General features: G+C 40.2%; 1 protein-coding gene and 1 pseudogene across 4 annotated transcripts in view; one reads left to right on the plus strand and one right to left on the minus strand.

Moving 5' to 3' along the window:
* STON2 (stonin 2) overlaps nt 1–23,831 on the minus strand; it is a 145,415-nt gene that overhangs the window by 11,153 nt on the left and 110,431 nt on the right. The gene's annotated exons all lie outside the window — the stretch shown is intronic.
* Nucleotides 23,125–23,704, plus strand: LOC122221358 (annotated as a pseudogene).

Below are 23,831 nucleotides of genomic sequence, written 5' to 3' on the forward strand. Positions count from 1 at the left end.
TTATGCAGATAAAAAAGTATTATTACAAATAAAACTCCACCCTGGCAGGGCCTTCAAGGAAGGGGAGGCAGGACTCGAGTTTCCATAAGGGAAAGATCCAAACCTTTCAGTCAGCATCAAGACCCTGTGTGTCTGCGGGGACTGTGGGAAGGGAGGGGAAAGTGAAGACTTTAGCAAGGAGTGGATTCTGATGAAGGAGTGGCACGGAAAACAAATCTGTGTCTGGCATCCAGTAGATATTCAGTAAAAGTTTGTTGAGTGACTAAGTGAGAAAAGAGTTTGCACTGGAGCAGTTCTATTTACTCTGTTCCTGGAGACATGTCGAGGGGGGACCTCTGCCACCACTTTACCCACTGTTTCTATTTCCAGTAATCTGGCATGAAAGAGAAATGGATGCTCAGTGGTTGAGTCAAGTAGTTGAGTTTTCTGACCACTTCCCTTAACTGTCACGAATATCATATCTGATCAAACCAAATTAGTAATGCTGCACATAAATGGAAGTAGAATTACATGTGGTGGGATGGCTGCTTGTCATTCATCTTTTTTTTTTTTTTTTTAATTTATTTTGAGAGAGAGTGAGGGAGGGGCAGAGAGAGAGGGGAGAGAGAATCCCAAGCAGGCTCTGCACTGTCAGTGCAAAACCCGATGTGGGGCTCAAACCCATGAACCTGGGTGAGATCATGACCTGAGCTGAAGTCAGGTGCTTAACTGACAGAGCCACCCAGGTGTCCCTCAAAGCATTTTAAAATTAAAAATGAGACTTCCCTTCAAATTAATCATTAATACACTTTTGTAGATGTGTGCTTTATTTTCTGAAAAAATGAAGGGAAAGGGGTCAAGAAAACCCAGGTTTGTAGGATTTATGTATTATTTATCATTATTATCATTATCCTTATTACTACTATTACTGCAACAACTACTACTGTTATCATAATGAAGGCTAAAGGGAACAGTGTGGCCTGGAGTAAAATACAATCACTTCCTTGGAACAGTAACTGATCCTCCCTAGACAACTGGGGTTGCATCTCAAAACATCAGTTTCTTCTGAAGCCACTCTAAGGAGCTTTTGTAACCTTAGTGCTCCCACCCGAACAGCCTGATACTGACCCAGCCCCTGTGGAGGGATATCCTTTTTGCCTTGGGGTTCATGACCACTCCCTCATTTAAACAAGCCCAAGTCTTTTTCCTCTGGAGGGTGCTTTTCTGCCAAAGCTGTTTTTATTCTTGCTGCCAAAGGATTCCCTTCTGCTGGGAATCCTGTCTCCAAAATAGCATTTCTCATTTTCCTCTGTGAAGCCAAAAAAGAAGGGGGGTGGAAAAAAAAAAAAAAAAAGAGGCTTTGTCTCCACTTGACACAATTTTCTTACAATAAATTTCTTTTTAAATGAAGCTATTTAAAATCACACAAAGTCCTAGACGGTTTTGAAGCATTAGACTTAAGATACAATTTAAATGAATCTTCTTTAAATCTGGAGGGAAAGTTTTTAATTAAATTAATTTCTAGAGATTCTATATTCTCTTTGATGGCCATTGAAAAGTATTAAAAGACTTTGTTACAAAATATTCTCTCCTTTGACAGTTTCATCTCCCGTGATTACAAACTGCTTTAAAAAATCCATCATTTGGCACGGCAGTGGGACACAGGTCAAACTTCTGGAGATTTTTTTCCCTAAAAAATCATTTATTAAATAAAAAATGTCTTAGGGGCACCTGGGTGGCTCAGTTGGCTAAGCATTCTACTATTGGTTTTGGCTCAGGTCATGATCTCAGGGTTCAAGCCCCGCATTGGGCTCTGTGCTGACAGTGCAGAGCCTGCTTGGGATTCTCTCTCTCTCCCTCTCTCTCTGCCCCTCCCCTGTGTGCTCTCTCTCTCTCTCTCTCTCTCTCAAAATTAATAAATTTATAAAAAATGTCTTAATAAAGATACTTTTACAGATGAAAAGCAAAAGTGTCTCTAGCTCACATGAAAATAAAGCATTTCTTGGGGCAAACCCAAGGACTGACAAACACTACTTTGAAAAACTATCCCTTATTAACACTGACTTCTCTATTTGTAAGCTCTTAACTTTCTGTCATTTATCACTGAGATTTTCAATGGTTTTTGCAAAGATTAGGTCATATATTTTCTGAGTCTCTTTTAATTAAAACCTCTTTATTACATTATTTGAGACTTTCACATATAAAAAGTAACTTATCTGTATGTAAAATTTCTGGGGAAACATATATCATATATGACAAAAACTTGACGTCCTTCATATAATAGTATGGTGTATTCTTAATAAAAATGACACACCCTTACAAAAATAAAGTAAAATAAAATAGGATAAGAACAGACAATTCATGGGGGTACCTGGGTGTCTCAGGTGGTTGAGCATCCAACTCTTGGTTTTGGTTCAGGTCATGGTCTCATGGTTCATGGTTTGAGCCCCACATCGGGCTCTGTGATGACAGTGTGGAGTCTGCTTGGGATTCTCTCTCTCCCTCTCTCTGCCCTTCCCCCATTCACACTGTCTCTCTCTTAAAACAAAGATACTTTGGAAAAAAAAAAAAAAAAGGAGGGGCGCCTGGGCGGCTCAGTTGTTTGGATGTCTGACTTCGGCTCAGGTCACGATCTCGTGGTTCATGGGTTCGAGCCTCGTGTCGGGCTCTGTGCTGACAGCTCAGAGACTGGAGTCTACTTTGGATTCTGTGTCTCCCTCTCTCTCTCTGTTCCTCCCCTGCTTGCACTCTGTCTCTCTCTCTCTCAAAGGTAAATAATATTTTAAAAATGTTTTTAAAAAGGAATAATTCACTAATGAAGAAATATAAATGTGTAATAACTATTTGGAAAAAAAAGAAGTTCAACCTTTTTATAAAACAATAAATACAATTCTCTCTGTGCCATAGAGACAAAAATTGGGAAAGAATAATAATCATTATTGGTGACCCAAGGAAACTTACACTCTGATGAAAGTTAAAAAAAATCTTTCTGGGGGCAATTTGAAAATTTGTACAAAAGTCTCAAAAAATGTGACCCCAAAATTCTACTCGTACAACTGTATTGTAAGGAAAGAACAATACATGCATGCAGAGATACATTTAGTGTAGGTTTATCACAGCAATGTTTGTATCAGAAAAATTGGAAAACAACATAAATGCCCAGCGATGGAGGATTGTTTGTATCGAGTATTATGCTCCTAAAATGGAATCCCATGCAGCTATTAAGCAAATGTTATTGACACATGTTTATTCACACAGAAGCTGATTATGACATACATTTTGCATGAACAGTAACAAGAGCCTACAATCTGGAGTCAAACTGCCTTGGTTTCAATTCCGTACCTGTAGCACATTAGCCATGTGACTTTGGGCAAGTTTTTAAATTTCTCTGCACCTCAGTCTTCCCATCTATGACATTAAGAAAACATGAAATCCCGGGGCTCCTGGGTGGCTCAGTTGGTTAAGTGTCTGACTCTTGATTTCAGCTCAGGTCATGGTCTCAAGGTTCGTGGGCTCGAGCCCCGTGTCGGGCTCTATGCTGACAGTGTGGAGCCTGCTTCAGATTATCTCTCTCCCATCCTCTCTCTGCCTCTCCCCTGCTTATGCTCTCTTTCTCTCTCAAAATAAATAAATACAACATTAAAAAAATATATTAAATCCTACCTGTCAGGGTTGTTGGGAAAATTTAATATAGATTTTAGAATTGTGCCTGGCAAGTAATAAATGATAAGTGTTCAGTAGATGTTAGCTGCTATCACTACTCCTACTAGAAGGATACATTTTCATGATATAAAGTATACATATATTTAAAAAGCACTGGAATATAATACTTCAAAATATTTTGATGTGAAAACCAATGTCTCCTGTGGGGTAAGAGGTGATTTAAAAAATATTAAATCTGTATTCTTTAAGAAAATGCTGTTTGCTTACAAGATAAATAGTAAAAGGTCAAAACACATCCTTCGCACTCCTGCTAATTAACCTTAGAGAAAGAGAACAGTTTAGCTGTAATCCATGTTGATAAAGCAGCAGTTAGATCTTTCCCATGACACTTATGACTGATGTAGTTGGTACTGAGAACAATGAGGAGAGAGAAAGAAAAAAAAAGCCAGCAAATTTCTTCAGTAAGAAACAGGCAAAAACTAATTATGCTCAGAACAAAATTAACTATCATCCAGAATTTCATTTTATTGACTTATTAAAATAAAACCAAAGCCAAAAATCCAGCATAATTTTAATTACTATCTCTTCCACCTGCTACCTCCAAATTACTTTTATTATGAGTTGGGCTGCTGCCAAACCAAAGCCATGTATAAAAATCAGGTTCTCATCGGCCCACTGGGAGAGCTAGCTAGTACCTACGAGCTTCCTAATGTCTTTACTGATGCCAACAAAAAAGACATTGGATTCTTTCAATGCTAGACCACAATCTATTTTAAGTGCCCCAAAGACTCAGTTAAATGATTACAATGGTAGTCAAAGTTACCAAACCGAAGAAAAAGTAAGAACTATGGGGGAAGACTAAGTTTCTATATTTTGAATACAGCAGATACTCCGCCCTCTTCTTTCTCCATTTGTTAACCTAATTTGTTCATGCAATGACAAATGCAAAAAATGAGTGCTGTTCATTGAATTTATTTGCAGAGGCAAGAACAAATATTCTTAGATTATTGCCGTTTTCTCAAGATGAGACAGCAGTCACTATTACACAAGAGCATATACTTAAAACTGTATAAGCAGCCTCAGATGCACAGCAGGCCGTTACATATTTGTGGAATGATCTAGAAAGTGAAAAGAGGACCACAGCATTTTCAGGTTTGAAGAGATTTTAGAAATAATAAAACTTGACCTTCATTTTGCTGGGAAGACTGAGGGGCTCAGGAAGTTTAAGTAAAGTACCCAAGGTAACATTTACAAAGTCCTACTTTCAATGTTCACTACCTCTGTTATTTTCTTAATGCTTGTTCTCTAAGCTAAAATCTGGTTAATTTTTCCCACTGCCTTTGAGATGGGCAACAGTTACCTTGACACACAGCTTTTTGGGAGCACTGTTCAGTAGGGGAAAAGAAGTTAACTAAACAAGGATTTATATCCATTTACACAAAGAAGCCTCTGGGCATAAGGTCAGGTGATGTCAGCCCCTGATGTGTGAATGTGTAAGGGTGAGAAAAGAGTTAGTCATCTGAACCTTATCAACGGGAGCTTCTAACTTGGATAAAACAAGCTGAGACCTGCTTAGTCATCACAATACACTGATAAAGAGAGCCAGAGGGTTTTTGAGTCTCTTCATTTGTCCTTAGCATTATCCAGGAGACGGGATGATTTGGTGCTGGTAAAGTTACCTGGTCAGGGATATCCCCAAAGTGAAGAAGCCAATTCATCAAACTAGTACTTCACCACTAGTTGACAGACTTCCTAGCAGGAGCATTTGACACTACATTCTGGTTTCTATTTGCTAAGAGGACCTATGAGGCAGTAGTCAATTGCTCTGCCAACTCCCCCCACCCCTGCTTATCAAGATGAGCTCACTCAACACTCCTCATCTCTGTTTTGCTCAGAAAAGCAACATATATCATCTCTTGCTCAGAAAAGCAAGTATCAGACTTTAAGTTTGATGACTGTTCCAGGAACCTGTGTGTTCCTGGTGAATCTGTTCTCTCTGGTTCTAAACTTTTGTTTCTGCGTTATCACCCCCCACTTCACTGGTACTCAACCTTTGGATCCCTGCTTTTGGCTCCTTTCCTCTAACAACTAAATCTCCACTGAACTGGCTTACTGGTTCCCTGGCTTAATATCAGCTTCTCATGTTGTCTTAGACGAAGACTCTGTTCTTCAACTCTCGTCAGGGCAGAGATCCTACCAAAATACCTTGCTGTTGTCTGAGAGAGTCACTCCAGTTCCCCAGCAGAGGTCATAGGCAGGGAACAGGGATAGATGCCAATATCTATAACAAATTGAAAAATCAACATTCCATTTTATAACTTAATCTCTTAATATTTTACACACTGAAGTATATCAAAGACTTAACTAGTAATAAGGCTTGTTGAGAACCCAACCTGTGTTTTATTTATTTGTCATTGCCATAGCAAAAAGCTCCTGTATTTCCTTCCTCAACTATTTGAGCACACCAAAGAGGGGTGAACAAAGGACTTTCTAGAGCCTAAGCCTTTTTGAACGGGCAATGAAGCTCTGCTCAATGGACCATAAAATTCTTCTATGGTCTCATAAATAGACATTTTCCAAAGAAGACATACAAATGGCCAACAGACATATGAAAAGATGCTCCACATCACTAATCATCAGCGAAATGCAAATCAAAACCACAATGAGTTATTCCCTTATACCATTCAGAATGGCTAAAATAAAAAAGACAAGAAATAACAAGCATTGGTGAGGATGTGGAGAAAAAGTAACCCTCACACACTGCTGGTGGGAATGTAAATTGGTACAGCCACCGTGGAAACAGTAAGGAGGTTCCTCCAAAAATTAAAAATAGAACTACCATATGACCTATTAATTCCACTACTAGTATTAACCAAAGAAAATGAAAACACTAATTTGATGAGATATATGCACCCCTATGTTTATTACAGTATTATTTACAATAGCTGAGATCTAGAAGCAACCTAAGTGTCTACAGACAGATGAACAGATAAGGAATCTCTCTCTCTCTCTCTCTCTCTCTCTCTCTCTCTCTCTCTCCACACACACACACACACACACACACACACACACACACTATGCAGCCATAAAAATGACGAGGCTGTGCCAGTTGCAACAACATGGACGGACCCAGAAGGTATTATGATAAGTGAAATAAGTAAACTGAGAAAGACAAATACCATATGATTTCACTCATATGTGCAATCTAAAAAACAAATGAATAAACAAAAATAGACCTATAAATACAGAGGACAAACCGATAGTTGCTAGAAGGAAAGGGGTGCGGGGGGTAGGGGCAAAATGAATGATGGGGACTGGGAGATGCAAGCCTCCAGTAATGGAATGAGTAAGTCACGAGAACAAAGAACACAGCATAGGGTATATAGTTAATGGTACTATAGTAGCATTGTATGGTGACAGATAGGAGTTACACTGTGGTGAGCATAGTAAGGTATAAGAGAAATTGAATCGCTATGTTGCGCATCTGAAACGAATGTAAACTTATGCGTCAAATATGTTCAAATAGAAATTAAAAACAACAACAACTCATCTCTGGTGTGATGAGAAGTAGAAAAGGTTCTTTTGGTTTAGGAGCTTAAAAGAGGAGAAGCATCCATAAGTTACTCTAAGGGAGAACATAAGGGAACGGCAAGGAAAAAAGAGGGTCTCCATCCTGACTCTAAGTGGAGCATGGTTTGCATACCCAGGAAGTGTCAGAGGTGGGGACCAGGACAAGGACTACCTGCAGGGCCACTGGGACAATGTCCTGAAAGAGTCGCAAGCCTACAGTGCCCATGCCCTTACTGTGACCAGGATAGCTGAGTCATTAGGACCGCCTGTCCCTCTGCCACTGTGGATGTGTCACTCATGTGTGCCCCCATATCCTTACTCACTATGCATCCGGCTACCATGTGAGGTAAGACCCCAGCAACCACCCACTTGAGTCTTAGTGACGGGGACTGTTACTTCTCCAAGGTTGACCCGGTGAGTTCAACAGGGGGGTTGTGATAAGGGCAAAGGAACAGAGCTGGGGGCTCTCACACAGTATTACAGATGCTTGCTTGGGTACATGTGTGCTGGGGATGAGGAGCAGAACGGGCATTCTGACGGAGTCTGTATCAAGCCTTCCTTCCATGTGTTAACTCTGCTAGGCTATAACACAGCTTCCAGGAGAAGTTCTAAAGGTCTGTTGGTGGTAGGGGTACCATTAGCCAGTCTAAGATCACCCACAGAAAGGTTAAGGGCAATTGACAATAGCTGAAAAAATCTCTGTAAATCACTCCCTTTTCACCCATATTGCCCAAAGCTCATTGTTTTTCATGTGGACTTTCAGCAATGACAGTAACGAAATAACCAACAGCTCCTGTGTGCAGTAAGCCACTTCTTCTCAATTGAATTTGGAGTTGGTAATTTCATTTCATTTCAGTACTTATCCAGCTCCTGTTTAGTTATCAAGATCGAAGGAGACATTCTTATGTAGACCGAGGGTAGATGAAACTTACAAACTGTAAACATATCAAGTTAAGGTAATTTTTTAGAAAAACAGGAGAGCAACTAATTTCTAGCATGACAATAAATTTATTCTAGCTGGTGGAGCTCTATTTGTATTTCTGAACATCTCAAATTTTTCAGAAGCCCTCATGAGGTAGATAATCCACAGGCAAACAGTGAAGTGTTATTTCCAGATGATTTGCACACTTGGTACTTTTCCTGACTTCTTACAGCATTCCCATCATCTGGCATATATACACCAGCAGCTCCTGGGTGGACACAAGGCTCGCAAGGGAAAGGCTGGTTTAAAAGTGGTTTGTACCAGGGGCCCCTGGGTGGCTCAGTTGGTTAAGCATCCGACTTCGGCTCAGGTCATGATCTCACCATTTGTGGGTTTGAACCTTGTGTAGGGCTCTGTGCTGACAGCTCAGAGCCTGGAGCCTGCTTTAGATTCTGTCTGTCTGTCTGTCTGTCTTTCTCTCTCTCTCTCTCTGCCCCTCCTCCACTCACGCGCTCACTCTCTCTCTCTCTTAAAAATAAGTAAACATTAAACAAATTTAAAAATTTTTTAAAGTGGTTTGTACTAATGATGGATTGAATTCCTGGCTTCACGCTGGTCTCTACTGCCTGTTTTGTGTCACTGCAGACAGAAAAGGGTAAAGCTTGGGCTCTGGAGTCAGTTCGTCCAGGCTCTGCCATTAGAAAACTATGAGATCTTGGACACGTTACTTAACCCTCTCTAAACTGCAGGATTTCTCAATTCTCAAAGCAAATCATAACAGTACCCACTTAACAGGACTGTGAGGGGAAATGAGATCATTAACGGACACTGCATTTAACTGGGCTTCAGCTCAATAAATGTTAGCTATCACAATAAAAATATGTAAATATTATTAGAATTCTCAAGGAAGCAAAAGGGAGAGGGAAGGAAAAGAGGAGAGAGAATGCCTTTGAAGTTGTATTATCAATCTGATGGAGACTGAAGGGGAGACTGAAGAAGGAAAGGAGGAAGAAAACTGGAAGAAATGGAAAGGGGGATGGAGAGAGAAGAATATCTCCGGTTATGATTCCTTGAGTCCAAATCTTTCCACAATCATTGCATAGATAAATCCCCAAAGGCTTGGGAATGATAAGGGATCTGAGGGTCTGCATTCACAAAGTCATTGTGACTACAAAACAGCAGCACTAGTCTATCACATGAGGAAGTGTTAAGTCTTGAGTACACTTTGGTCAAGACAGAACATCCAACTTTCTATTATTCCTCTGGTACAAAGAAGTGCCTTTGTAATTGTAGGGCAGGTCTAAGATGCTTTTGTATTCTGGACAAGTAATCCTCAAAGTGGAGAGGAATGCACTCAAGGAGGTATCCAGAATGATCCACTGGGGTGTGGGAAGAAAACATCAGAACCTCTATTTTTGTTCACTTTTTAACCCATCCTTTAAACATTTCTAATTTTTGTTTATATGTTATAAAACATTTACTAAAATACCTAGTATGTTTGTAATATATAAATAAATTTATAATATATATACACACACAATACACACACACACACACACACACACACACACACACACACAAATATTAGAGGCTCATGATTAAGTCTTTGGAGAAACATGACCAAACATTTGGAGAAAATTGTTATGGTGCACTAGGCATGTTTCAAATACTTAGCATGACTTCACATACACACAAGGATATCACCTCTTCCCTGTCCTTTATAACAGTGGGCTGTTGTAACCAGAAAAAAAATGGTCTTGGTTATCAGTCCAAAGAGAGAAGTATTTTGCCAAATAAGAAGATTTTTTATTCCCTTAAACTCTATTATTTGGGCAATAATTTAATCTTAAATACCCCAGCGCTCCTGTAGTCATGCTAACAACCTATCTCAGGTTTTCCCTCTTGCCTAGAATCATGCTAAATATGACTTCATCACCACTCCTCCCTGCTTTCTAGAAAGTTTTAAAAACAGTCTTCTAATTCTGCAGAAATTATGAAACTGACCTAAATAAATAACTGTTGGAGTCGATGCCAGGGCCAAAGACTGTGTGACCTCAATATCAGAACACCAGTCTCCTCATTTCCCTTTCTTGTTTACACTCTTGGTGCCCAGGGAATAAATAGCAATGGCAGGAAGATGTCTGTGAGATCCTGGTCAGTGCCAAGGACATCACCAGCTCAGCAAGTGTCTTCAAAGTAAATGTTTTAATTGTTGTTCGAGTAACAGGTTGCGACTGTTACCTTTGCTCTCAATAAAGCCCCGAGGAAAATTCAACCTACATGGTTCAGAGCAGAAGGACAAAATCAATGGAGTCAACAATACCGATGGAAGAAATACTGTATTACCTATCCTGCAACCGCCACCCCCCTATTTTGGGTAACCACTTCACAATCAGACCCCCCGCCCCCGCCCCAATCAAGTCTTCATGGATCTTCACTCAGTGTGCCCCATCCATGGTGCATATGACCCAAGCAAAGTCAGATACTTATTGGAAATCTTGAATAGACTGAAGCAAGCGCAGGAAAGTAGTGGGAGCTGAGTTATTCAGATAGAGGCACCCTGAAGAGCCTGCATATTAGTTCTTGCTGGCTTGATGCTTAAAGTTGCCAAGATTTCTGACCATCTCTGAGAGATGGCAAAAATGGCCTCAGATTCTTCTTTCCTCTCTCCAGGCTCTTGGGCAGTCCCTTTCCATGTGGACTCTGAGCTGGAACATGGGATTCATTTTAGTCAGGATCAAATACACCACAAATGGAAACTTGAAAAGTGCTTGTGTGACAGTGCTTGCCCTCTTTTGCTGTACTTGGAACCCCAAGACCATGATGCAGTGAGTCTGCAGGGGGATAAATGACCATGTGGAGGAGATGCAAGGCACCCTAGCCAACCAGGCAGTGACTGCAGACCCATGAGTGAGCTCCTATGGTGAACAGCTTAGCCTGGCACAGACTAGGAATTGCTCAAGCTTGCCCGGACTGTGGATGTGCAGAATCTTGAGCTAAACAAATGATTGTTGGGGAGCTGGGTATGCTTGTGTGTCGGGGAGCGGGGGGCTAATTTTCAATGTGGTTTTTATGTAGCACAGTAAAAGCTGATACACCAACTTCCTGGAGTTTGAGTTTTCAGCTTTTCTTCTAATTCTGTAAACTATCATATCCTTAGAATGAATTCATTTTACTTAAAGTTAGTAAAGTTGGCTTCTGTTGCTTGCAATCGAAATTATTTTAGTAGCCAGGTAGGAGACAAATGACCAGATCTTTGTAGGAAACATGGCAAATATAAATTTCTAGAAACTTCCAAACTTGTCTGTTTTTTCTTTTAATGTTTACTTATTTATTTTGAGAAAAGAGACAGCATGAGTGTGTGGGGGGGGTGGGGGGCAGAGAGAGAGAGAGAGAGAGAGAGAGAGAGTGAGAGAGAATCCCAAACGGGCTCCACACTGTCAGTGCAGAGCCCCACACAGGGCTCAATCTCACGAACTGCGAGATCATGACCTCAGCCAAAATCAAGGGTCAGATGCTTAACAAACTGGGCACCCAGGTGCCCCCAAACTTGTCTGGTTTTTGAGCAAAACTATTTTGTTGCTCCTCTCCATTCTCCCTTATTCTTTTCACAAGGAAATAGAATAGTATTCTTACTGTTGAAATAATATAAGACACACTTCAAACTCTAAGTTTAGAGGGGAGGAATTTTGAGACTCTTATTTGAAGAGCTGTCATCTTTGGTCTGGGTCACCCTAGACATAAACAGGTGGGAAGAAGTTAGGCTCTGACTGCATTGTCAAGTGGTCTGTGGACTGTGGCTCTAGCCTGGTTCATATCCCGGCTACTCTACCTATTAACATGGTGACCTTGGGCAAGTTACTTAAATGTAGTAGGCTTTAGTTCCCTCCACTGTAAAATGGAGATAATAATAATATTTACCTCTTAAGTGTGGTAAGGACTGAGTTAATACAGGTAAAGTTTACACAGCAAACATTACATAAATATTTGGTATTATTATTATAATGATTATTCCTTAGAGTCTAGGTTCCCTTGGGGAACATCTTGGAAAAAGACATTTGGTATTGTGCAAGCTTGGAAAAAGCCATGGAAGAGAAGGCTTTATTGCTAGTCCTGGCTCTGCCACAAACCTGCTATGGTCTTGGGCAAGGCTCTTTGTGCCATTTCCCTCCCCATCTGTAACATGGGATAATCATAATCCCTGTTCTAGTTTGGAAGCAAATATGAAGTAACACACATGAACATGTTTCTAAACATTCAAAAGTGCTCAATTGCTATTTGGTAAGGTCTATGATTATTATTCAGATAATGAAGTGGTTTTAGGTTCCAAATAAGTCTTACAATTTCTCATGCCATTTGAGTAGGTGCTAGGTGGAGAGTTATTGCATTTAGACAGAGAAAGAGAAATGCAAAAAGCAATCTTGGCATAAAGAGTTATTTACAGATATACCAAAACCTGTGTGGTGAGGGGTACCTGGGTGGGTCAGTCAGTTAAGCATCCAGCTCTTGATTTGGTTTCAGGTCATGATCTCGGGGTGGTGGGATTGAGCCCTACATGGGACTCCGCACTGGCCGTGGAGCCTGCTTAAGATTCTCTCTCTCCCTCTGCCCTGCCTGGCTCATGCTATCTCAAACAAATTAATTAATTAAATTAAATAAATAACAGGAAAAAAACCCTGTATGTTGAGAGGCTTGATTACATATCAGATCAAAGAGGTCACAGCCTAGGGGTGCCTGGGTGGCTCAGCCAGTTAAGCGTGTGACTTTGGCTCAGCTCATGATCTCACAAGCTCAGGTCAGGATCTCACAGTTTGTGAGTACAAAGCCCACATGGGGCTCTCTGCTCTCAGTATAGAGCCCACTTTGGATCCTCTGTCCCCCTCTCTCTCTGCCCCTCCCCCATGCATTCTCTCTCTCTCTCTCTCTCTCAAAAATAAACATTAAAAAAAAAAAGAGGTCATAGCCTTTTCAAAACTGTCTCAGAGACCATCAGTATTTCTGAGGAAATAAATGGCATCAAGTAACCTGAGAGTAGGGAAAGTGGAAGACCAAAAACACACTCATACCTTTCTACATCCTGAAGTGACGGATGCCTCCTAATCGACTTCTTCCCCACCTGTCCACAGGACCAGGGTTGAGTGTTCTTTGCCTTAGCGGGGGACACCTCGGGATTTAAGGCCCAGTGAATCCAAGGCACTCATATGTGAATTCATGTTAAAGCACACTGGTTTTTTGAATTGTTCCAGTCACCAAGTTCTAATATAACTAACAATTTGTTTCTGTAATATAAAGATTAACTTTTTTTGGATAATTTTAAGGAACAAGTTATATTTTAGAAAATTTGGATGGTGCAGAAACCCATACCATCAAAAGCACCTGAATCTTGCTGCCACCGGAGGTAAGTGACATCACATTCTAGTATTTCCTTCAAGTTGTCTCACTGTGCAAGTACACATTCATGAACACACACCTATCTAAAAGTCAGGAGTATTCTGCATATACGGTTTTAGAACCTACTCTTGTTGTTGTTGTTGTTGTTAATATTCGCACATTAGAGTTTTCATGGGACAACACTGAAAACAGGCAGTGTGGAAGACAGTACGTGCCAGGAGCTGTTGGCAGTAGCTGACCACGCTGTTAGGATGAGCATGATGGATGCTAAACGGGTTTGGAGGGCAGTTTGTATTAATTCCAGTATATACATGTAGTGTCTGGCTGCCTTGGTGGGGACATACAGGGGACGTGAAGGGTCATGAGAAACTGAGATGCTGGATAAAGGGTGATCGATGCTGATAATTTGCTTCATGAAGTAAATGTGACTCCCACTGACATTTAGAGTCAGGGACTTCAGTAGACAGAGATGAGGTCATGGGATCAGGGCTTCTATTTTCAAATCTAAAGCTTGCCTGGCTGTGACATGCTGAAATGTTGACAAACATGCTGCCTTCCAGTCTTTAAAAATAGTAACCTTTGTTTCCCACACTGAGGGCATTTCCTAAGTGTCAGATCGAGTGTCCTCTGCAGCTGGACACACAGCAGATTGGTATGTGTGGCTACCTGTTGCCCTGTCTTCGCATAAATGAGAGAAGTCAAGTGGAGGACATAAAGGCAGAATCATCCGCCCACTTCAAAGCATGAACCTTGGTGACTTTATAGGGCAGGTTGCACAACATAAAACAGAGGTTTGCTTCCTCAAAGACTTTTCAACAGCATGCACTATAGAGCAAAGGAATTTCTGCCCTATCTTCAAGAGCAGACTGGGGCAAATACACGAGTCAGCATTTGATAAAGGTTGTTAGCAAATAAAGAATAAATGGTCCCAAAAATATTTAGAGAGGATGAAGTATTCTATCTAACACCTTAAGATTTCTGGTTAAGAATAAGAGGGGTATGGTTAAGAATAAGAGAAGATAAGTACAAACTGTCTTCAGAAATCAGGGCAAAATTGAGCCATGGAAAGAGATCTTTATGGTGTTAGTTTTTCTTTAAAGTATTTCATTTGGGATTGGATTGTCTAACCCCACATGGCCCTTGGTGACTTCTGGAGTGTGTCTAGAGTTCTCTGGTGACTTGAGGAGCAGACTTGAGGTTTTACGGCAAGAGAGGGAGCTGGAAGGAGAGAGGAAGAATAACCCACCACCGCCCCTATGTTCAAAACAACAGCAGTGGCTTGGCTGACGCTCCCCAATCGTGTACCGTATGCCAGATGCCCTGCTAGAACTGTATGGAAACTTTTAACTTGATCCTGGAACACTATATAACATAGATCCTACCTTCTCCCATTTTTATTGATGGGGACACTGAAGCACAGAGGTTAGATGACTTGACAAAAGTCACAGACCAGTAAGTGGTGCAGCTAGAATCTGAACCCAGGAGGTCAGAGCTCACGACCTTCAGCTTGACCACTCTTGTGTACAGCAGCACTAGGATTGCAGCTCATCGTCTATAGAACTAGCTAATCTCGAGCAAGTTACTCAATTTCTAAGTCTTAGTTTCCTCACTTTTAAAAAGGATAATAAAAATAAGCTGATCTATCTATCACAATAGGGTTGTGAGAACCAAACGAGACATGTGCATGTCACTTGTAAAATATGACAAGCTACACATTTTTTTAAAAGCTTATTTATTTATCTATCTATTTACTTACTTATTTTGAGACAGAGAGAAAGAGGGGGAGAGAAAGAGAGAGAGAGAGAGAGAGAGAGAGAGAGAGAGAGAATCCCAAGCAGGCTGAGCACTGTCAGTGCAGAGCCTAATGCGGGGCTCAAACTCATGACCTGTGAGATCATGACCTGAGCCAAAATCAGGAGTCGGATGCTTAACTGACTGAGCCACCCAGGTACCCCATGGCATGCTACACATTTTAAATTACTTTCATTATTACTGATGAAAGAAGAGAAAGAGGGCACTTATTTCTTCATTTTGAGGTTTGTTTTGTTTGTCTTGTTTTTGCTTAGTATGAACATTTTAATTTTAATAATCAACATAAAGCAATGGAAATAACAAATATTCACTGGTAGGCACATTAGGTATTGAGAAAAAGCAGGAAACATTCCTGTATCAGGAACCTGTGACTAGAAAGAAAAAAAAATTGTGATTATTTTGACCAGGCAGTGACTTAGAATGGCTTTATGGGGGGGGGGGGGCGGGGGGGGTGGGTGGTGCTCTGCATCTCCAGTGATAAAAGCCTGTTCTAACTGCTGGCAGGCAAGTGACTCTTACTTCCCGGAAGTGGAATGAACTTTCAAGGACTTGTGGCTCTCCAGATAATGACTTCCAGTTCCATGAAAACAAAGCACAGCAGCTGGAAATAACAGCCTGTCTGTTATTATCTAGTCCCTATCCCATATCTTAGAGCTATCATTCTCAGTCTGGTCTCACAGAGGCTTCTCCAGCTCCAGGATTCCAAATCCCCAACTGTTTTGGATAGACATAAATGCCAGAACTTAAAACCAAGGTTAGAAGGGCACCTGGGTGACTCAGTCAGTTGAGCGTCTGACTTTGGCTCAGGTCATGATCTCATGGTTCGAGGGTTCAAGCCCCACATTAGGCTTTGCACTGACAGGGCAGAGCCTGCTTCAGATTCTCTGTCTTCCTCTCTCTCTGCCTCTCTGCTGCTTATGCTCACTCTCTCTCTCTCTCTCTCAAAAATAAACAAATATTACAAAAAAAGTTTAGAAAGAATTACCTTTGAGCAAAATCACTCTGGAATCAGACCAACCTGCTGGAAGTCATTAAATTCTCAAGCAGGGCTAAAGTCCCTGATCTACACTTTTGCCAGAGCACACACAGGCATGATCTCTTTGTGTTTATTTTCCCACTCTGGCTACTACATTACAGTCTTTTGAACTTAATTGTGCTGGGAACTTCATCTAGGAACCCTAAGTTGGGAAAGCGGAAAAAATGAACATCTTCAGAAATTAAGTAATAGAAAGATCAACAAAGAAGAGTTTAGTCATCTACTGTTAAATTAAAAGGTGACTTGGGTATAATTTCAGAAAGAATTGATAGGAATGGGTCTAAAGTCTACTAATCTGTAATCTCACTAATTACACCAAAGGTTAAAAACTTCCTTCTAACACAAGCAGTTCATGTTCACTGAAGAAAATTTAGAAGATACAGGCAAGCGAAAAAAATAATAAAAAGCATCCAAAGTCCCACTTTTACCATCAAAATAAGAGACATCCACTGTACTATTATAAAGGTTGATGAAGGGGAAACTGAAAATAACATAGTTAACTGTAGGACTCAGGTGGGAATCATGGGACACAAAACTGTACTAGGACCTGGTGGTCACCTTACAATATGTGCCTGGACTTCTGTCCTCTTAGGCAAGTCCTCTGAACCTCCTTGGAATATTACAGAAGTTATTTACACATGCATACAATAATGTGTTGTATAAGAATATTTTGTGAGACCATTTCAATAAATGAAGAAGATTTAATACCCATTTATGATAAAAACTTTCAGCATACTAGAAATGGAAGACAAATTCCTCAATCTGTTAAAGGGTGTATATATAAGAAAAAACTCAGCTAATATTATAATGATGAAATATTGAATGTTTTCTCCCAATTTCACTGCTTCTATTCAATACTGTAGTGGAGTGCATATGCATGGCAACAAGGTAAGGAAAGGAAATGAAAAGCAAAATAAAGAGTTAAAACTCTTCATAGGTGGCATGATTATGTACTCAGCAAATCCAAAAATATCAACAAAATCATAGAAGTAATGAGTGAATACAGCAAGGTCTCAGGATACGAAATCATTACCTAAAAACAAATTGTATGTCTAAATACTAGTAACAAATGAATGGAAAATTTTATCTTATATTATTATTATTATGTATATTTTTTAAGTAGGGTTCACACCCATCGCAGAGCCCAACGTGGGGCTTGAACTCATGACCCTGAAATCAAGATCTGAGCTGAGATCAAGAGTAAGACACTTAACTTACTGAGCCACCCAGGCATGCTTGGAAAATGAAATTTTAAAAATTATGATTTACAATATGATAAAAATATCAAATACACAGAAGTAAATGTAATAAAAGATACAGAAGCTCTCTATACTTGAAAACCATGGAACACTGCTGAGTGACATTAAAGAAGGCGTAAATAATGGAGAGATTTCATGTTAATGGATTTGAAAAGTCAAAGTATAAGATGGAAAAATTTGTGAAATTGAATTATAGAGTCAATGCAATTCCAATCAAAATCCCCAGACTTTTTTTTTTCCCCTTTGGTAGAAATGGATAAGCTGTCAATTTTTATTAAAGCCTGTCAGGAGCGCCTGGGTGGCTCAGTCGGTTAAGTGGCCGACTTCGGCTCAGGTCATGATCTCACGGTCCGTGAGTTTGAGCCCCGCGTCGGGCTCTGTGCTGGCAGTTCAGAGCCTGGAGCCTGTTTCAGATTCTGTGTCTCCCTCTCTCTGACCCTCCCCCGTTCATGCTCTGTCTCTCTCTGTCTCAAAAATAAATAAACGTTAAAAAAAAAATTTTTTTTTAAAAAGCCTGTCAATAGCCAAGATGATCTTGAAGAAGAAAATTCTGGAGGGCTTACATTACTAAATTTTAAGATTTACTGTAAACACTCAGTAATTAAGACAGCATGATAGGAAAGACAAATAGGTTAATGGAACAGAATAGAGAGTCTAGAAGTAGACCCAAACATATACAGTCATTTGGGTTTTGACAAAAGTGCCAAAGAATTGAACGGGAAAGTTCTTTTCAATAAAATGTTCTAGAGCAACTAGACATACATATGGAAAAAAAAAATTGACCTTAATCTCTTCCTCTCTCTATATATACTAAAATTAAACTGAGAAAGATCACAGATCTATATGAGAGCCAAAACTATAACACTTCTACAAGAAAACATAAAAAACCCACCTCATGACCTGTGGTAAGCAATGACTTCTGAGGACAAAGAAAGCACTACCATGAAAGAAAAAAAAAATAATTGATTTTGTCAATTTATCTATTTTTCTTTTTCATTTTTTTAAATTTTGTGTTTTTAATTTATACCCAAGTTGGTTAGCATATAGTGCAGCAATGATTTCAGGAGTAGATTCCTTAATGCCCCTTACCCATTTAGCCCATCCCCCCTCCCACAACCCCTCTAGTAACCCTCTGTTGTTCTCCATATTTAAGAGTTTCTTATGTTTTGTCCCCCTCCCTGTTTTTATCTTATTTTTGCTTCCCTTCCCTTGTGTTCATCTGTTCTGTGTCTTAAAGTCCTCATGTGAGTGAAGTCATATGCTATTTGTCTTTCTCTGACTAATTTCGCTTAGCGTAATACCCTCTAGTTCTATCCATGTAGTTGCAAATGGCAAGATTTCATTCTTTTTGATTGCCGAATAATACTCCATTGTATATATATACCGCATCTTCTTTATCCATTCATCCATTGATGGACATTGGGCTCTTTCCATACTTTGGCTATTGTTGATTTTCTTAAATCAATTTATTTATCAAGATATCACTTAAAAAGTAAAAAGGCAAGCTACTGAAAAGAGACATATTCAGAATACCTAAAGAATCCTCACAAATCAATAATAAAAAGAGAAATAACCCCCCAAAAACCCAGGCCCTTCATAAAAGAAGCTATATGAATGGCCACGGAGCACATGATAAGGTTATTAGACATCAAGGATGTGTAAATTAAACTACAATGAGATACCACACATCCACTAGAATGGCTAAAACTGGAAAGCATGATAATATCAAGTGTTACAGGATGAAGAACAACTAGAACTCTCTTATGTTGTTGGTTAGAGTATAAAGTTGTAAAATCACTTGGAAAAATGGTTTAGCAGCCTCTAATAAATTTACACATTCATCTAACATATGATTCAGCAATTCCACTCCCATGTTTGTATACAAGAGAAGTGAGAAATATGTCCACAGATAGATTTGTTCAAGAATGTTCAGCAACTTTATTCATTAAAGAACTGGAAACACCCCAAATATCCATCAATAAGAGAAGGGATAAGCAAATTGCATCATATTCATATAATAGAGGACTATAGTTATGATAAACCTAAATATTTAGACATGCAGCAACATGATAAATCTTAAAACCACTACCTGAATCTCAAAAGTCACTAGCACACCATCACTTACCCTGGTTCATTGATTCATCTAATCTCACACCAACCCTTCAAAGTAGATACTATTATCCATCAGTTTTAATAATGAAAAAGATTCACAGAGGAAAACTAATACCCAAGATTGTATTTACTCATTCATTAGTTCATTCAAGATTTACTGAGCATATACGGTTTGCTAACAGGTGGTGTGTCACATGCTAAGGATATAATGTTAGCAAAATTAGACACAAGATTTAAACTCAGTCCTTCCACTACACAACACTGCCAGGCATTGCAACAGGTCCTACATTTAAAAAAAAAAATGTGTAAGACACTGCCATTGCAATTATGATACAATACAAAGTGTTCTCATAGGTTTATGCAAAGTGCTGTGTGGTCCCAAAATGAAAAATGACTGATAATTCTGCCTGAGTTGGCTGAAGCCAAACTGGCAAAAGGGCGGGCATTTCAGCTGATAATATAACAGCAGATAGAATGCTTTCAGGCACTGAGGAAGAGTGGAAAGAGTGTAAGATTTGGAACTAAGCCCACCTGGTTGGGATGCTGGCTCAGTACTGATATTTGTGAAATGTGAGTAACTATTCAGAAACTTGAGGGGTGGTTGTGAATACCTAAGGATCTAAGCACATGCAGAAGAAACTCAATTTATAGTAGCTTTTAGTTTTTGAACAAATAACTGGTGTTACTCACACTGCCAACATACATCTCCTATTGTAAATTGTGTGTCAATCTCCAGAAAGCCTTACCTCTCAAAACAAGAACATGATTGACTTTCTAGGCTTGAAAAGCTTAAGATTAGACCCCAAACCCATAGTGATTTGCTGGCTTTGATCTCCCTCCTCGTTTGAACATGACTTGTGCCCAATATACACCATGAGACTTGGGATTAAGTAGAGTTGGCTATCTTAGTTTGAGTGGCTTATACAGGGTTAGAAGCCAAGACCCAAAAACACTTGGACTAGTGGGAATAGCAGTCACTCTGCATTGTTCCTTTTTGTACAAAACCACTCAGAACATGTACTTTATCACTGTCTCCTCTGTGCCCAGCTCACAGCAATGCTCACTTTAATCTGCACGAGATACCCCTATCGGTGTACAGATTTCTAGAACAGAGACTAGTGGTAAGAAATCAATTAATCTGAGAGAGACAGCCTAGTAAGGGAAGACCAAAATGGCAGAATTTTCTCAATACATAAAGGCTCTTCCTGTGGCACCTGCATCCAAGATTTTAATATAGATCATGAAATAGGCTCAGTATCCCTTCTGATGGCACAGCAGGCTAGCGCTGCTGAATATTAAGGCATTTACAAAACAAGAGCTCAGAAGTTGTTTGCAAGGCTGAGTGGCTCTTTATTGACATATCCGGTCAAGGTAGAATAATTACAGCAAGAGTGACCATGGCACCAACCTCTCCTAACCACATAGGCTTATATGTGCACAGTTGACTGATGAACTGACTCAGAAGGGTGTTTACATTATTTAATCATCAGAGCAAACACTGCAAACAGCTCGACAATGAGCATGGCACGTGGGAGACAACAGGCTTGCTCTGTGGCAGCCACAAGCAGGCTGTGGATGATGTTAGGCAAATTATTTAAGTTCTTCAAGCCTCAGGTCCCTCACCTATAAAATGGAATAATGATGCCCTGCAAGATGCCATGAGAGTTACAGATAATGTAGGCAAGTGCCTGGCATAATTCTTTGCATGTGCCAGACACCTAATAAGTGGTTATTCTTGTTATCATAATTAACCTAAGGCGTGGCTCTCTATAATTTGGGGGGAGCCAAGGAAAAGATACGTGCTACGAGTTGACTGCTTTTGTTGGATAGAGGCCATGTTCAATGGCTTTTAGCCTGCTTACACGGGGTGAATTTCAGGGAAGGGTTTGCATGTGATGGGGAGGGGGGTGTGCAAATGAGAACATGTATTGGGTGAGTGGAGGGTAACAGGACAAAGAGGGGAGAGAAGGGGGAAAAACGACTTTCAGAAAAAGAACTTGTATCTTATTACTAGACTATAAGCTATTTGAAGGCAAGGCCTATCTTTCATTTTATGTTACTTTTTACCCTGTTTTTATTCATTCCTACAAACTCCATCAGACTCTACCACAACACCTGACACCCAGGAGACACTCGGTAAATGTTTACTGATACACACCTGGATCAGACACTGACTCTCGCTCGCAGGTGTGGCTCTGACTAAGCAGGAAAAGGAAATGGACAGTGGTGGTGTGGGACAACTGTCCAGCAGTGATTCTGATAAGCAGAAGTGCCCTTTGTCCCAGCAGCTGAGTCACCGCGCTTTCACACTGACACACTGTGACAGGTTCCACTCACAACACCAATAATGACATGAGGTCATTCCCTCAACAAAGCAATAAGCCCCAAACAAAGGCTCCAAATCTTAACACAGGAAAGGTCTGTCCCAGTCAGTCACCTTCTATCCCAGTTAGCACATCAGATACATGAAATATTTGTCCCATCCTGGACTAGGCGTCCTACACACACCGCATTCAATAATCCTCCTGACAACCCTATGGAAGGTGTTAGGTATAGTTTGCAGGTGAAGAAAATGAAATTCACAGGGGTTAAGTACCTTGCCTAAGGTCAAATGTCAACCAGGTTCAAAATCCTATAGGACAACACACATACTGAAAGGCGTACATATCAAAAATTTTTATATTCATGTAAGCAGTTCCAGCTGAAGAAACAAGTCCCCTCGTACCGCTTTCTTATCACACCCACTCCAAGGGCAGCCACTCTTCTGACTTCTCACAACTCTCTGAGTTTTGCCTGGAATACTCTAACATATTGTAATTTCTCCTTCCATTGAATTCTTTGATTTTTCTTATCTGTAATTTCCTAGTACCCTCTTATAGTGTCAGTTATTTGTTCTTTTACATACCTTGTCTTTCTAATTACTATTGTTATAAGCTCCTTGAGGCCAAGGGTTTATACTTCTTTGCATTCCCCTGGTGCATCCTGCATGGAGAAATGACTCCACAATATATGTACCTAACAGTTAACTTTTGCTTTCTGTGTACCTGGCACTGTTGTAAGCATTTTACCTGGATTATCTCATTTAATCCTTCTAACAGTCCAATGAGGTAGGTACTGCAATTGCCTCCCTTTTACAAATAACAATGCTGAGGCACAAAGCAGCAGCTTGCTCAAGGTCAAACAGTCAGAGAGAGACAGTCAGGATTCAAACCCAGGCATTGTTATTCCAGGGCATGTGTCAATGGGAGGGCTTTCATTATTCTCTTCTCTTTTCCTAACATTTTTATTCAAATATAAAACACCCGTAGAAAAAAGACAACATAAATCACACATTTAAAGTTCAATGCATTCTGAACGTGGGGAGAGCTTGTCTGAACTGGGCACTTGGATTCAGCGCCTTCATTTCCCACATGAAAGAAACATACATGGATTCCCTGGACGCTGAAAAGCTATTACAATGCTCCTATGATAAAAACCACCAGATCAGGGCCTGTAGGTTTCTCTATCATCTTACCAAGTGCAGAAAGAATCATCCTGACGTCACAAACCAATTGGCTACTTGTCCCTTCACCAGGTTCCTTGGGCCAAAATCAGTCATCACATCTCAAGCTGTGATGATAAAAGTTGTATTGAGAAGAATGTTATCAACCAAACCAGGAACCCTAGAGGATAGGAGATTCTGGCTGAGAGCACATGGCAGTGCCTTCCTTGTGGTGAAGACTGGGATTAAGATCTGTGGGAACAGAGCAGCACCCCCAGTTGTCTGGGGGCACAGCCAACTACTGTGTCAACAACAGCCCCGCAGGCAACACACATATGGAACATAAGAGTAACCTGGCTTCAGGCATGCGTATTCCCAAGGCTCTGCTCTATGTTCTGCCATGGAAAAACAATGGGAATGCCCAGCAACTGAATATCTACCTCATCAAATGCCAGACCCTAGAAGCTTCTTCCCACTAATAGTGGGATCATTTTTTGTCTCCTAATCTAATTATAGAAAGATAAACTATCTGTGACTTTCAAAATGACAAGCACCTTTTTTTTCTCCCTGCTTTGAATCTTCACTCATCTGATGCAAGAACCCTCT

Source organism: Panthera leo, chromosome B3 (assembly GCF_018350215.1).
Source record: "Panthera leo isolate Ple1 chromosome B3, P.leo_Ple1_pat1.1, whole genome shotgun sequence".
NCBI classification, from domain to species: domain Eukaryota; kingdom Metazoa; phylum Chordata; class Mammalia; order Carnivora; family Felidae; genus Panthera; species Panthera leo.